Source organism: Protopterus annectens, chromosome 5.part1 (genome assembly GCF_019279795.1).
Source record: "Protopterus annectens isolate FY-2018-M chromosome 5.part1, PAN1.0, whole genome shotgun sequence".
Taxonomy (NCBI): domain Eukaryota; kingdom Metazoa; phylum Chordata; order Ceratodontiformes; family Protopteridae; genus Protopterus; species Protopterus annectens.
Window position 1 is genome coordinate 24,149,582 of NC_056736.1, and position 15,308 is coordinate 24,164,889.

Here is a 15,308-nt window from a genome sequence, read left to right on the forward strand (position 1 = left end):
GGATAGGGTGCCTGTTACATATAGTGTGTAGTGTCAGGGTTACATTCCTGTCTCTTGAGCATGTCCTATTTATACCACAGTCAAGGTGCAGCTGTGTAGAACAGGTACTTCAAGTGCTAGCCTTGTCTTGGATGTACAGGTGGTACACAGTGGGATGTGACACCTCCTTGTATGGCAGCCATACACCTCCCTTCCAAAACACGTAGGAGATAGAATACACAGTTACGGCCTTGACACAGTCAGCATTGGGCATGTTATGTACACTGTGTATTGGGTTACTGACCTACCTCTCTGGCTGTCACAGCTGTCAGATATGCCTGTGTACTTACATACCAAATGTGGAATTGCACTAACTGATAGGTGTGATGAGTGTCACATACAGTGTAACAATGACATTCTGGGATTTACATGCCATACCCCTCTCTATAGGTTGTGCAACAGTGCATGAAGTCTCGCATATTAATGACCAGTGAAAGAGAAAGACTAGATCACTCTCTTTCTCCATAAGTCCCTGACTAATGGGTCAACTGTTGGAGGTGTGTGGACAATACAATATTTTACAGGGGATGGATGACTGTCAAATGTATAGTAATGTGCATTCCTTGGCATGTAGTATCTGTCAATGGCCCTGACAACACTTGAATATGTGTGCCAGCCCATCTTGGATAACTGTTGGTTCTGTGTGGGATTTAATGACAGTTCCTTATTTGCAATCATCTGCAAATGTAGTCAGTCTGAAGTCATTGACAGTGGCTGTAACTGCAGAGAAGGGAATGGTTAGAAGAAGTAGTCCCAGGAATGATGTGTGTGGGTAGTCCACTGATGACTGGCCTCATTGCAGTGCTGGCCTACACAATCCTATATTCCCAGATAATGAGTGTCAGACACTTTGCTATCCAATGGCTGACATACAAGTTTGTAAAGAACCTCTACAGTACATCCACAATGCCTGATGGCCTAATCTTGTCAAATGCCTTCTCGGGCCATGGTAGGAGGGGTTAGTCATTTTTCCGCTCATCTATTGCATAATGTAACAATCAATTAGATGAAATGCTTAGGGTAGGCATGATCTGACCTTGAACAGAACACATGAGTTGGGCCAGTGTCTGCAGGTTTACTACATTGTTAATGATCATTTCCATGATAAGTCTTTTCATGGCTTTACATTTAACGCTACTGAGACATCTGGGGACAATGCTTGTCACTGCATGCTACTTGCCTTGTGGGCAACTAAGAACTGAAGTTAATTCCATCATGGTTTCCAAGAAGGTAGTCTTCCAACATGTCTGTGTCTGTACAGAGCATAGGCAAGCACTGTGGTGGTGGTAGTGGGGGTCATACGTACATCCTGGGAAAGGTAAGGAGGGTATGTTTACACAGCTATTCTGCAGTTGCACACCACTCAAGCAGTGTGTACTGTGATGACACAATTACCTTCTGAAGAGTGGTGAGAAGAGGGGAGCCCCCTGAATTCCTGGCACCTGCCTACTACAACTGCTGGTCTCACCACAACCACTCTGTCCTGGGATACCATGCTGCTACACATTGTCTCTTACCAAAAGCAAAATGTTATTACCAAACCCCATATGAGGAACAGGCCTTAGTGTGTTTGTTGATCCACATAGTTATATGACATCATGCAAGGCTGTGTAGGCTTCACATACCTTTTTCCAGGTAGATTCCTTGAGTAGCAATCAGAGCAATCATTACAGTTTGGTATGTATTATGCCTTGTATTTTTGTATTCTTAGGATTTCAGTAGGGTCATGAGCAGATAGTGAGTCAGAGCACAGCTGCAGTGTCACAATATGATATCCACTGTCATTGACACACAACATCCAAGGTTGCTGGAGCAAGCATCACAGTGGCAGTGATCCCTGTTATGTGACATTGTCACAGCTATGCATGCAGCCTGACCTTCAACAGCTTCACGGTGCATATTGTGTGCTATTGATCTGAGGTGTACTGCAGAGGAGTGGCCACCTTTGGCCAAAGTGTGTGTACACACTACCCACACATGTCCTATGTATGTCATACTGTACATTTGTGCAATGGAACACATGTTTGTGTTTTCATATCATGTCACACAACATCCAGTGTGCTGTCTGGTTGTTTGACAGGCAGTGTAGACTAGCGAGGCCAGAGTCATGACTGCAGAGTTGCACAAGTTCTCTGTGCATGCATGGACATCCACAGCTTCACTGCAAGGAGTGCCTGCAGACAGTGTGTTTGAGGCTGTCAACCCCAAGGGTGTAGCAGCATGACCCTATCTTTGCTGGAGCTGTACATTGTCACATTTGTAGGTATGCTATTGCGACCATGCCTAATCATGGAATTGTAGTTAATCCAAGGGCCACATGTCTTGCAAAGCATTGTACTTACTCAGCAATGTTATGGCACACTGTCAGGTGCTGTGTTACATTAGGAAAAATACTTAAAGGTGATAACATTTTATATTTCAGCATCTGTCAGGCCACTGCCTAATAAAGGTGTGCTGTGACGTACACACAAGCAAGACCCTATTGCTAATGGCATTATCACTGACTGCTGTTGAGATGTGGACAGTGTCCCTGCCCCTATATTGCTATGTCACACAAGCAAAATGTGTGAGAGATGTGACTATATAACACACCTTGATTCCATACTGCCTCACACACTGCTCAGTGCATATGACAATGAGCAGCTTGACAACATGTACACTTCATCACGTACTCCACCCACACCAACAGCACACACAACTACATGTGTGAATCTCCTTACCAGGCACATACATAAAGAACAGACACCTCAGAAACTCAATTACAAGCTCAATACACATGCTCATACCTCTGCAGAATACAGTACACATAATACTGCATGCACCACTGTCTCTCTGATCAAACACCTAAGGCAAAACACAAACTCAACCCTATTATTCATAGGTAATTACATCATGTGATACATTGATGTCCCTCTGACCAAGCTATACATAGGAATGGTCACAGTTAGCTGTCTGTAAGGTGCTGGGGTAGGCCATACCACACATGCACGCAGGTTTGTAAACATCTGGTGGTGTTATAACAACATCATAGTTCCTGTTAGTGTGCACAGTTTGAGACATACCTCAATGGAATGTATGCAGACACATGACTGAGCTTACAGAGTCTGTTTCTGGCGGGTACACTTATAGCCTTCAGCTGCATTACACCTTCACCTAAGATGATGGCTCAATACACACAGAAAATGCTTCATAAAAACACAAGAGGCAACACCATAAATGCAAAGGAGACCGTTTATTTAAACCACACCAAACAAAAAATAAAAGCAAAGTGAGCTTTCACGTTCAACTGAATGCTTCTTCAGACTTATCAACCACAAAAAAGACATTAATTTAAATATGGCAAGATAGCTTGAATGAAAAATCCCTAGCCAATCAAGTATCAAATTTGATTAAATAATTAATCACATGATACAGTGTCCATTTACCTTCCACGCTCATCACAAAACCCTTCCTAAAATAGCATAAATACAATTATTAAAATTTTGTAAAAACTTGATAAAACCCTCCATACAACTATAAAACAGATGAATATTATAAAGAACCCCAAAAAATACACATATTCAAATGACTAATAGTAACATTAATTAACTGAAGCCTTAATGTTAAAAGAAAATATGAAAAAACACTATTGCACTGCTATGATCACTAGATGACAGTCTATATATTAAAAACATGTCATATGAAAACATTGTTTCCAAGCTAATATACTACCTATTCTATAAATGCTCCCATAAAAAATTGCTAACGTGTTAATATAACAGCTTACCTAACATACAAAATAAGAAATATATTTAAAGACCTATAAAAATATATATCAAAAGGAAAGACATAAGACGTATGACTTATAACAATAAATATTAAAGTGGGGAACTAATGGATAAAAGATCAATCAACTAAGAAAGGTTTCAATGAAACCTTTTCATTAAGTCCATAGGGTTTATTTGCTTGCAACTTCAAAATCCATTTACTCTCTTGTTTCTCAGTATAATTCTTAATATTTCCCAATCTAATTGCCTCGTTAATCAACTCTATTGCAAGACACAGAAAATGATTGAAGGCAATAATTGGGTTATTGTGTGGTGTCATTTTAATGGGCCCCATAACATTTCATCCTGGGATGACTTGCTCAACAAACCTTGATGCTTTGCCACAGATGGTGTTCATCTGTCATCCTTGAGAGTTTGTGTAGTGGACAAGGCTGCTGACATCACCATAGTGCTTCTTAAAGGTGTCTCATGGGAAAAAGTTCCATAGAGGAAATGCCATCCTCATACAACATCATGTTCATGCTGGTACACTCTAGGCATGCCAACACTAAACTCCACTTACTGGAAGGTGTTCCCACCATGGAAGATGCAGACATTTGCCCAGTCTCATACACCTGGTTTAAGGCTGTGGACAGCACCACAGCCTTGCCAGGTTACATGTCCTTCCAAATATTTAGAATTCACACTAAAATGTGCCATTTACTGCAGGTGGTGTGTCCATAGTCATTAAAGATAGATACACATCCAGATTGGTTAAACAGTATGCTTCCTTGGAGACAGTGCAGGTGCTATTCACTGGAGGTAGGCCACCTAATTAAGCCATTGACAGCTATCATCTATATTACAACATCAAAGCTTTAGCTAATCAAATAACTAAAGCTCGATCATCAACAGCTAAAATTGTCAAATGGCCAATTCAACCAAGGGAAACACTTCCCTTGGAATAATCAAAAAAAAATTTACATCTGAAATGAAGTGGGGAGCTTTGCCCATCACACCCCCCAATGTGAGGGGCTGTACCCCCCACACCCCCTTACCTAAATATACCAACTGCAAGAATGGTCCCAATTGAAGAAATGGACATACTACACAGAACAGCCAAGGAAAGTGTTTCCCTGGGTTAAATTAGCCGTTCAACAATTTACAGTTTCAATATTACAAGTTTGAGCTTTACTTATTTGATGAAGTAAAACTTTAATCTTGTAATATAGAACCAACAGCTACAGGGGCAACTCCATGTATCAAGACACCTGTTTTGCTTACTTGAATCTACCTGTGTTAAGCTATATCACAACACCATTGTGTAGGGTGACTTTCACTAACCACCAACTGTGTTGCTTACTTGTGCTCAAACTCACTTGGCCAAAGGTTATTCCATGTCCTTAAATACAATGTCATAAACCAGTGGAGTGACATCCCCACAAGGGGAGCTAGTGTACTGCATCAGGTGCTTACCAATATGGCTGACCACAGTAGGGCCTGCACTGTAAGGTTCTCCATGGTAAGATCTGACAACAGATAGGTCTTATTGCATGTATGATTCAGGCCTGAACCTCTCCCTTCAGTAAACACAGTAGTAAACTTCAACAATGCAAAGTATAACCTCCTATGAGATGGCATAAATAGTGTGACTGCACCTCCACCTTCAGATGGAACAGGCAAGTATGGTGACCTCTACAACAATCCTTTATGCGACCCCCTGTACAACTGCATAGACTTGACTGTAGCTGACAGGAAGACAAGAAGCACCTCATGGCACAGGAAACTGAGACCAGTCATACAACCTCCAAGTTATGTAACTCTCCTACAAGAGGGACTTCATGAACATATGCTCGTTCACATATCCATGGCCATAACCCCATGCAAATGTGTATGTAGTATCATTTCCATCAGTAACAGCAATGTTCCTGGTAAGTAGCATACCACTGGCAACACCTGATGTACATACTCATGGGTGATAGACTGGTCACACAAGTTTACACTGACTTTAACATAGATCACTATGTCTTCCCAGTGGTAAGAAGGGTAGTATACCATGCTTGTGTCTTTAGTGAGGGCACTGTCACCCAATAATGATGTAGTTATAACCTGTGTGTACTCTTTCCTCACCATGCCAATTAGGGTTGCTTACAGTCCAGAATTTTTCTGGACAGTCCGGAATTAAGGGACACTGTCACTGACATTGACGCACACAAGAATATATTTGATTGCACACAGTAATATTGTACAACAATCTCCTCAAGGGGGGTTAAACATATACTTCTATTCTGTATGCATTCTGCTTTCATGTACATGTCCAGAATTTTTGACATGAAAAGCTGACAACCTTAATAGAAAATATTTTACTGCAATGGCCATTTTCTCATGTATCTTTGCAAGCAGCATTGGCAATTGCTCACTACACAAAGTTTCCTCACAAGGGAACTTCAAGTCCCCAGTATCTGTCCTACAGGGATCGTATGCAATAACTGTCATTGTAGCTTGTGAAATATAGCCTACACATAAGTGACCTTTGCCTTGCATATAGGGCAATGTCTCATCCCTCTGTATTGGAAATGCTGCATATCTGTATGTGGAATGGGTATATGATTTTACTAATACATGCTGGTGGGGGAGATCTGTTTACCACACTCTCAAAAACCATTGAAACAGACTCCCACCTAATGCAAACAGTGCACTTCATCGGTCCTCCTTAGATGTAATCTATATGATTGCCTGGGTGACTGTCATGCAACCACAGGGCTTCTGTGTGGGTTCCTTGTGGACAGGGGCAATATGTTCTGATCATGAAAATAAGAGTAAGAATGAGACAAGGATTTTATGAGACCTAGACCCATTAGGCTACTAATGTACAATGATCCTAAGATCCCATAAGCTGATGTAAAATGCTCTAAAATCTGTACACACATACACACACACACACACACACACACACACACACACACACACACACGCAATCACTCGCACACACTCGCACACACATGCACACACGCACACACACACCTGGCAACAGTGAGAATAGTACCACTATTAAGTAATATGTACAGAAAACTGCACAGCAAACAGTCGAAGTTGGCTGCAATTAGATTAGAGCACCTACCTATCTAATGTTACACTCTACAGATCACAGTACTTAACACATACACCACACCCCAGGTGGTGCTGTTAACATCTCTTTATGTAAGGTTGTGGTAGATGACATTAGCAGGCCTTGTTCTGGTCATGATTTTCGAGGCGCAAGTCACCTGATACAAACTAAATACTGAAAAACCCCACCTATTTTTAAGTCAGCATGGTAATCACATTTATTTTGCAAGGAGAAGCACACACATACACCAAGTGGGCTGGATGGAGATTAGAACCCCTACCAATTTAGTCTTACACACTACAGGTTGCAGTATTTATACCATGCACCACAGCTGAAGTCTGTTATTCAAATGACAGTTGGTAGTGTTAAGGTACATGGCATGATCAGTCCTTGTGGAAAAGTGGAGTTTGGAGGCTGTCAGCACCTGCAAGGGCCTAAAACTGCAGTCCCAGTGAAATTTGAAAATCAATGTGGGATTCCCATTTGTTATATACAGAGATGTGCGCGCACACACACACACACACACACACACACACACACACACACACACACACACACACACACACACACACACACACACACACACACACACACACAAAACAAGTGGGCTGAAGAGAGATTAGAACCCCTACCTATCTAGTCTTCACACTACAGATCACAGTATTTACAGCACATGCCACAGTACTGGAAATGCATATCTGTAGGCAGAATGGTACATGTATTATTCACTGTAAGGACATTACCTGGTATGTAATCTTACTAATACATGCTGGTGGGGCAGATCTGTCTACCACACTTTCACAAACCATTGAAATAGACTCCCACCTAATGACAAACAATGCACTTCATTGGTCTTCCTCAGATGTAATCAATATGATTGCCTGGATGACTGCCATGCCACCACAGGGCTACTGTGTGTCTCTTGCGGACATAGGCAATATGTTCTGGTCATGTACATAAAGGTAAGAAAGAGACAAGGATTGTATAGTAATAGACCCATTAGGCTACTACTGTACAATGATCCTATGATCCCATACGCTGATATAAAATGCTCTAACATTTGTTTACACACACACACACACACACACACACACACACACACACACACACACACACACACACAAACACACACACACACACCTGGCAACAGTGAGAATTGTACCACTATCAATTAATATGTACAGAACACTACACAGTCCAAGTTGGCTGCAATTAGATTAGAGCACCTACCTATCTAATGGTACACACTACTGATCACAGTACTTAACATATACACATACACCACAGTTGGTGCTGTTAACATCTCTTTATGTAAGGTTATGGTAGATGACATCAGCAGGCCTTGTCCTGGTCAGGAATTTGGAGGTGCATGTCACCTGATACAAACTAAATACTGCAATACCCCACCTTTTTTTAAGTCAGTGTGGTAATCGCATTTATTTTTCAGGGAGATGCGCACACATACACCAAGTGGGCTGGATGGAGACTAGAACCCCTACCTATTTAGGCTTACACTCTATGGGTTATCCGTGACAGCTAAAGTCTGACATTCAAATGGCGGTTGGTAGTGTTAAGCTACATGACATCGGCTGGCCCTGTGGAAAAGTAGGGTTTGGAGGATGGCAACGCCTGCAAGGTCCTAAAAGTGCAGGCCCATTGAAACTTGAAAATCATTGTGGGATTCCCATCTGTTATGTTCAGAGATGCACGCACACACACACACACACACACACACACACACACACACACACACACACACACACACACACACACACCAAGTGGGCTGAAGGGAGATTAGAACTCCTACCTATCTAGTCTTACACTCTACAGATCACAGTATTTACAGCACATGCCAAAGCTGAGATCTGTTTTTTTGTGTGATTGCAGATGAATACTAGTGGAGTACATAAAGTAGGTTTGTATTGAACAGCATGTGTGGCCTGCAGAGTCTGAGCTATGTGTGTGCAGTAGCCATTTAGGTCATATGTGTCTGTTTGCATTTGGATGGGCAAGCCTGTTGTCCAAAACAATGTGCTCTGTCAATGCATACATAGACAACATGATACATAACACCACCTATTCAGCACTTTTGGTCCTTTCAGCAACATTTTATATGTGTCATATTGCAGTGTCAATCACCATTATCAGGGTATGTAAGACAATATAGACATACACATATAAACATATAACTGTAAATAACAGGGGCATAATTATACATGGAAGTGTGTGTGTGTGTGTGTGTGTGTGTGTGTGTGTGTGTGTGTGTGTGTGTGTGTGTGTGTGTGTGTGTGTGTGTGTGCGTGTGTGTGCGTGTGTGTGTGTGCGGACAAATTGGCGTGGGTGATGGCTAGAAGCATGTAATAAGGTGTTGTACTGTGGAAAATTTCTATATACCTGTGTTTCTAATATGTGATCCATCTGTCTGGTAATAGACACATCAAAAAAGGTGATAATGTGATGTTCAATATTAAGTGTGAATTGGATCCCCCATTTGTTTTCATTGAGGTATTCTATAAACTCCTTGGCATAGAGCACATCACTCCACCACACCATCCAACAATCGTCCAGATAGCATCTCCAAATATCTATCTGGTCCAAGAATATATTGTGGTTATCATCATATATCCGTTGTTCCTCTAGATGACCCATGAAAAGGTCGGCATAGATGGGAACAAAGGATGCTCCCATCGCTGTACCTTGGACCTGCCAATGACAAATCCCATTAAAGTAGAAAACATTTTTGGACAACACATGTTCCGTCAAACAAACTAATAATGTGTTGAAACCAGGATTGTAAATATCTGATCTATCCAGCCAGAATTTAATAGCCTCTAGTCCTGCCCAATGTGGGATGCTGGTGTACAATGAGGTGACGTCTAATGTACATAGATACCAACTTTGTTCTAATTGTGTGCCCTGGATGATATTAAGAAATTGTGTAGTGTCTTTTATTCTAGATCTAACCAGAGGTAGCAAAGGCTGTAGATATTCAGTTAAAAAAGCTGATAAAGGTTCTGTTAAATTGCCCCTGCCAGATACTATTGGTCATCCCGGAGGATTGGTAGAATGTTTGTGTATCTTAGGCAATAAATAAAGATATTGTGGTTGGGGATCCGAAACCTTAAGTTGTTTACATGTTTTTTGACAGATAATGCCTTCATCCATGGCTAGGTCTAGAAAAGAGTCAATTTCTTTCTTAAAATGAGGGGTTAGATCTATGACTATCTGTATGTAAGAACGTATGTCTGATAACTGTTTCACTGCCTCGGCATGATACATATTCCAGTCCATGACAACTACCGCCCCTCCCTTGTCTGCTGGCAGAATGACTAGATCCTGTTTCTTACTAAGATTTTGTAGGGCTAACTGTTCGGGTCTGGATAGATTATGCTTAATACGGTGTGTTTCATGATGAAAATAAAGATCTTTGAGTACACACTCCTTGAACACTGTGACATGTTTGTCCATGGGAGGCATAAAGCTAGATTTCCCAAATCAAAAAATCAGTAGGTCTTTGAGTATCCTGTGTATCAGAAAAAAATATTTTTAGGTTAAGTAATCTGCAGAAATCATTAACATCATTGACCAGGGTATGTTCAGGAACCAAAAATGACGGTACAAAGTTGAGACCCTTATTAAGCAATTTTATTTCAGCTTCCGACAAATTGTAAGTGGAGATGTTATTCACATTATCAATATTCAATGAGATGTTATCTTCTCCAATAACTGTTGAATGTTGTGTATGCCTTCTATGTTTTCTGCCGCCCTATGTTTCTTATGCCTAAAGGGTCTCTGTTTGGTTTCCTCTTGGCCGATGGAGATTCTTGAGTAGATAGAGAATCTAAATCAGTAATAGAGGATGAATCATCCCTTGATGTCCCCCACTATAGCCCTGTTCTTTATTTCTTAATATAGATTGTGGTATTTTCTTTCTATTGGTTACCTTGGGACCAGAACCATAGAAGTGTACTTTTTCTTGTGTCACAAAGGTCTTACCCTTATCATAATCCATAGTATCTCTCTGGAATTCTTGTGTTTTTTCTTAATCAGTTGTTCCTCTAATAGTGATAAATCTTTAGCCAAATTATTCAAATGTTTACTAAAAAATGGTTCTGCCTCATAGACCATAACCTCTTCACAATTGGCAGTAACCTCTAATATGCATTGATTGATTGTTCTTTCATAATATTCAGTTAGGGCATCAACAAAGAGCATGGATGCTTTATGTTGTGCTTCGGTCCAGTCAAGGGATAGTTGGTCATCTATTTGGTTCACCAAAGGTTGGATCCTGACGCTTAAGCCTCTTGGTGTGATATCCTTTAGCTTATAAGCTTTGAACAATTGGAGGTGCCATATATTGGACCTAAGTGTCCTCATATTTTTTGTCATTTTTTGGAATAAGACACCACAAAGATTGTCCGGATCATCCCATCCTAAAATGGAATTTGTTGAACTGGGTTGTGTTAGACCAAAAATCTCTAAATTATCACAGTCAGCTGACAGTCCCTCCAATAACTTGGAGAGATCCATGTCTGAGCATATTCCTAATCAATAAGTGGATGACAAAATGTCCTAAAAAAGAACTTGCTAAATCAATATACTGTGGCCAGTGAGTATAACAAATTGTATTAGTGTAAATGCTTATTAAAAATTGTCCAACCACTCTAAAAATAGTTTATTATACAAACAAATATATATTGTTAAAAATATTACTAAATGAAATACAGTTATAAGTTCCCCACATAGAGATCAGGCGTAACTAGAGGACCACACCCTAAGCCACTCAATTATAAACAGAAATTGGTAGATGAATACAGTCAAAAGAGGCTATAGACAACATATCAGTATATCAGCCCAACATCAACAATTTATATAAGGGTGGCTGACCTTCGTCTCTGCCACCCAATAATATATATGTGTTCACTGTAGATGTAGAGCTCCAAGGTATCATAAAGTAGACAATCAGAATAAAATAATACCTTATATAAGATTGGTGTGTATATATATATATATATATATATATATATATATATATATATATATATATATATATATATATATGTATATGACCAACAGTAAAGGATAGCCGACAATCTTCTCTGCCATCTATCCAAAACTATTAAACCTAAGAAGTGGAACGATTAATTATATCTGTGAAAACAAGTTATTATCACACTCAATTAAGAGGTATACTATTTAAGAAAAGAGGACTGAACTTTCATCTCCATCCTCACAAATCACAAATAGATGTGCCCCAATTTTAGATAGAGAGGTATCACATAAATAAATATGTCCAATATCTATATGAAATAATATCAGAAGTGTCGCCCTATGGCCAGAATACTTGAATATTTCGGAGGTATGTTGTTGAGGCCAAAGAAAAAAATCAAACACTAATTTCTTTTAAATAGCAAAATGTTCCTTCTAGGGTTTATAATTTACCCAAAAGTCTTAATATGTGTGGTAGGAAATAGACCCCAGGATTCATGAAGCTTGCGCCAGGCGCCGGAGTAGCGTTGGCGATCTAATGCCAAATATGGCCGCTGAGCGATTCAGGTATGAGCTGTTTCCACGTGCACTACCTGCGTACGCCAGAGCTGCTCCACTCCCAGAGCATGTATGCTAATTACCCCATGTGCAGCAGTGTAGCATGCAAATGAAGGTAAATAGTGATTCATGAAGTGTTGCAGGCGTAGCGTAAGCATTAAGAAATGTAAACCAAAAAACTGTTTACATTTTTTCAAACATAAAACCGGAACCATGAAAGCGGACCAAACTTACGTATTATAATGTTAATATATGCCAATAGCTAAATATATAGCCAATGGCATAAAAAAAACATGCACAACATATAAAATATAACATTTAATGTCATGGCCACAGTAACGCAAAGTAAAATAGCAGTGCATCAGTGCACAAACGGGATCACGATGAAAATATATTTAGATGTCAAAAAACTGCAATGTAACACAATTCATGAATTCCCATAATAGTCAATGGCATGCATGCTGCATCACAACCATGGAGCAAGGGTTGTTAAGGGTCTGTGATAGTGTTCTGTGCAGTAACTAGGAATTAGTAGTCAATGCCATGCAAATGAGTCAAGTAATACTGAATTGCAAACTCCCCACTGGTGTAAGGATGTACTAAACTGCATAGCGGTACAACACCGAGGTGTGGCCTAGAGGTAAACATGACAATCAAGAGAGGGGTGTGCCACTGTAGCTGAAAGCACATTGGAGCATTGCTAATCTGGGTTGCCTGTTGCTAAGCAAAGCTGCAGGATAGGGGTGTGGAAATAGCCATAGATTTGCTTAGCTGAGAGCACACAACGTAACCGAAAGTGCATGTAAATGTGGATAAAAACACGCTCGAAGCCCAGTAAACGGCTGTGTGCAGTGCGCACCATAGCTGAAACAGGAAGGATACGGGAAGACAATAAAGAAATGCTGCAGCATTGTAATTGGAGTACAAATAAGTAATTAACACCTAGGAACTCACAGTGGGCCAATGACAACAGCTAGCAAGGCTGCTAGTAGCTACCTGCAGAACAGGAAAGGGGAGGTGCCGTACTGCAAAGAAAAGAGAACTACAGCAGAACAAAGCAAACTTGCAGTAGATCAGCTACATAACACATTTTGCAACATAATCCTGGGTTGTGAAAGTACAAAACAAGAAAGCAGGCAGCTGGATGCCTGCCTCACAATGGAAGGGGAATCAGGTTGAAAAGTGAAGTAAAGGGCAATAGATGAATCATGGCAGCCAAGCGTAAGTCAACACCAAAGGCCCCACAATAGCAGTACCTGCAGTAAATCCCATAGTTAAGATACCCTGCAGCTGGAATTGCACATACACACCCAACTACACCAGCATAATCCATTGCACAATAGTATAAGGTGTGAAAGCCCCCCACACACACTTGTGTATTCCCAGGCACTGTGCACCATTGGTGTATACAGATGGGGAACTTTTAATATGTACATGTTAGGGGCTGCCATAGCTTTGATTCACCAGCATGTGTTGGAGACTGACGGTGATGTGGAGGATGATGTAGACAATCATCTCAGGCACCAGAAGAGGAGAAGAGTTTTCAGACCCAGGGTAAACTACCAGGGGCTACATGATCTGGAGATAGTAGAGCATTACAGGGTGGACAGGGACACCATACAGTAACTTGTTGAGCTGTACAGGCCATGCCTCAGAGCCAGAAGTAACAGAGGGATACTCATCCCAGTGGATACGAAGGTATGTGTAAGCTTGAGAATACTAGCCACAGGTACCTTTCAAAGGCCAACTGGGGATATCATGGGGATCTCACAAGCATCAGCATCCAGGGTACTCCACCAGTTCCTGGATGCCATGTTACCACATGCCAATGAGCACATATACTTCCCCCGAATGCAGGAGAAGTTGGCCAGCAATATGCGCCTCTTCCACCGTGTGGCAGACTACCCGGAGATACTGGGTGCAATAGACTGCATGCACATACACATCAGGACACCACCCATTAAGCAGGGTAGGCACTACATAAACCACAAGGGATACCCCTCCATCAACTGCCAGGTCATGTGCAATGCCCAGGTCATTATCATGGATGTGTGTGCTGGCAGCCCTGCAAGCTATCACGTCTCCCACATCTGGCATGCCTCACAGCTGTATCAGGTATTTGCCAGGGGGGGCATCCCATATAACCACCTGATGGGGATGTGGGGGTTATGCACTGGAACCGTGGATGATGACTCCCATCAGAAATGCACACACAACCATGCAAGAATGCCATAATGAGGCACACACAGAAACTAAAATCATCATAGAGTGTGTGTTTGGGATGCTGAAATCATGGTTCTGTTGCTTGGACATATCTGGTGGAGCCTTGCAGTACTCTCCAGGCACGATTGCCCACATCTTCATAGTGTGTGCCATGCTGCACAATATGATCCTACGGAAACAGCTGCAGCAGGGACAGAATGGTGAAGGCCCTCACAGCCCACCGCCATTGCCAAGGGCACCACAGGCACAGAGGGACTCAGACCATGAACACCCTGTGCCAGCCCCAGTAGGCAGACGAAGGCATGCCCAGTATGCCCATGCCTTGGCAAAGAGGGAACGTATAGCACACACACTGACAGTATAGGCACATATGGACTGACACCCTTCTCCACCTGCACACACAGCAAACATGGATGGCACACACACACACACTATGACCTGTAAATTGTCATGTATAGGTGGTCTACTGTGTGCATCCTACATAGGCTGCCCTCAACTATTGTACACACAACTGCCATTGGCACAAGGTAAGTCAATACCTGAACAGTAAATTAAGCTATCAGCATGTGTCCATACTGTATGTATAGGTTCATAGATACATAGGTAGGTACATGCCTAACTGTCCGAGGCCACTCATAAGAATA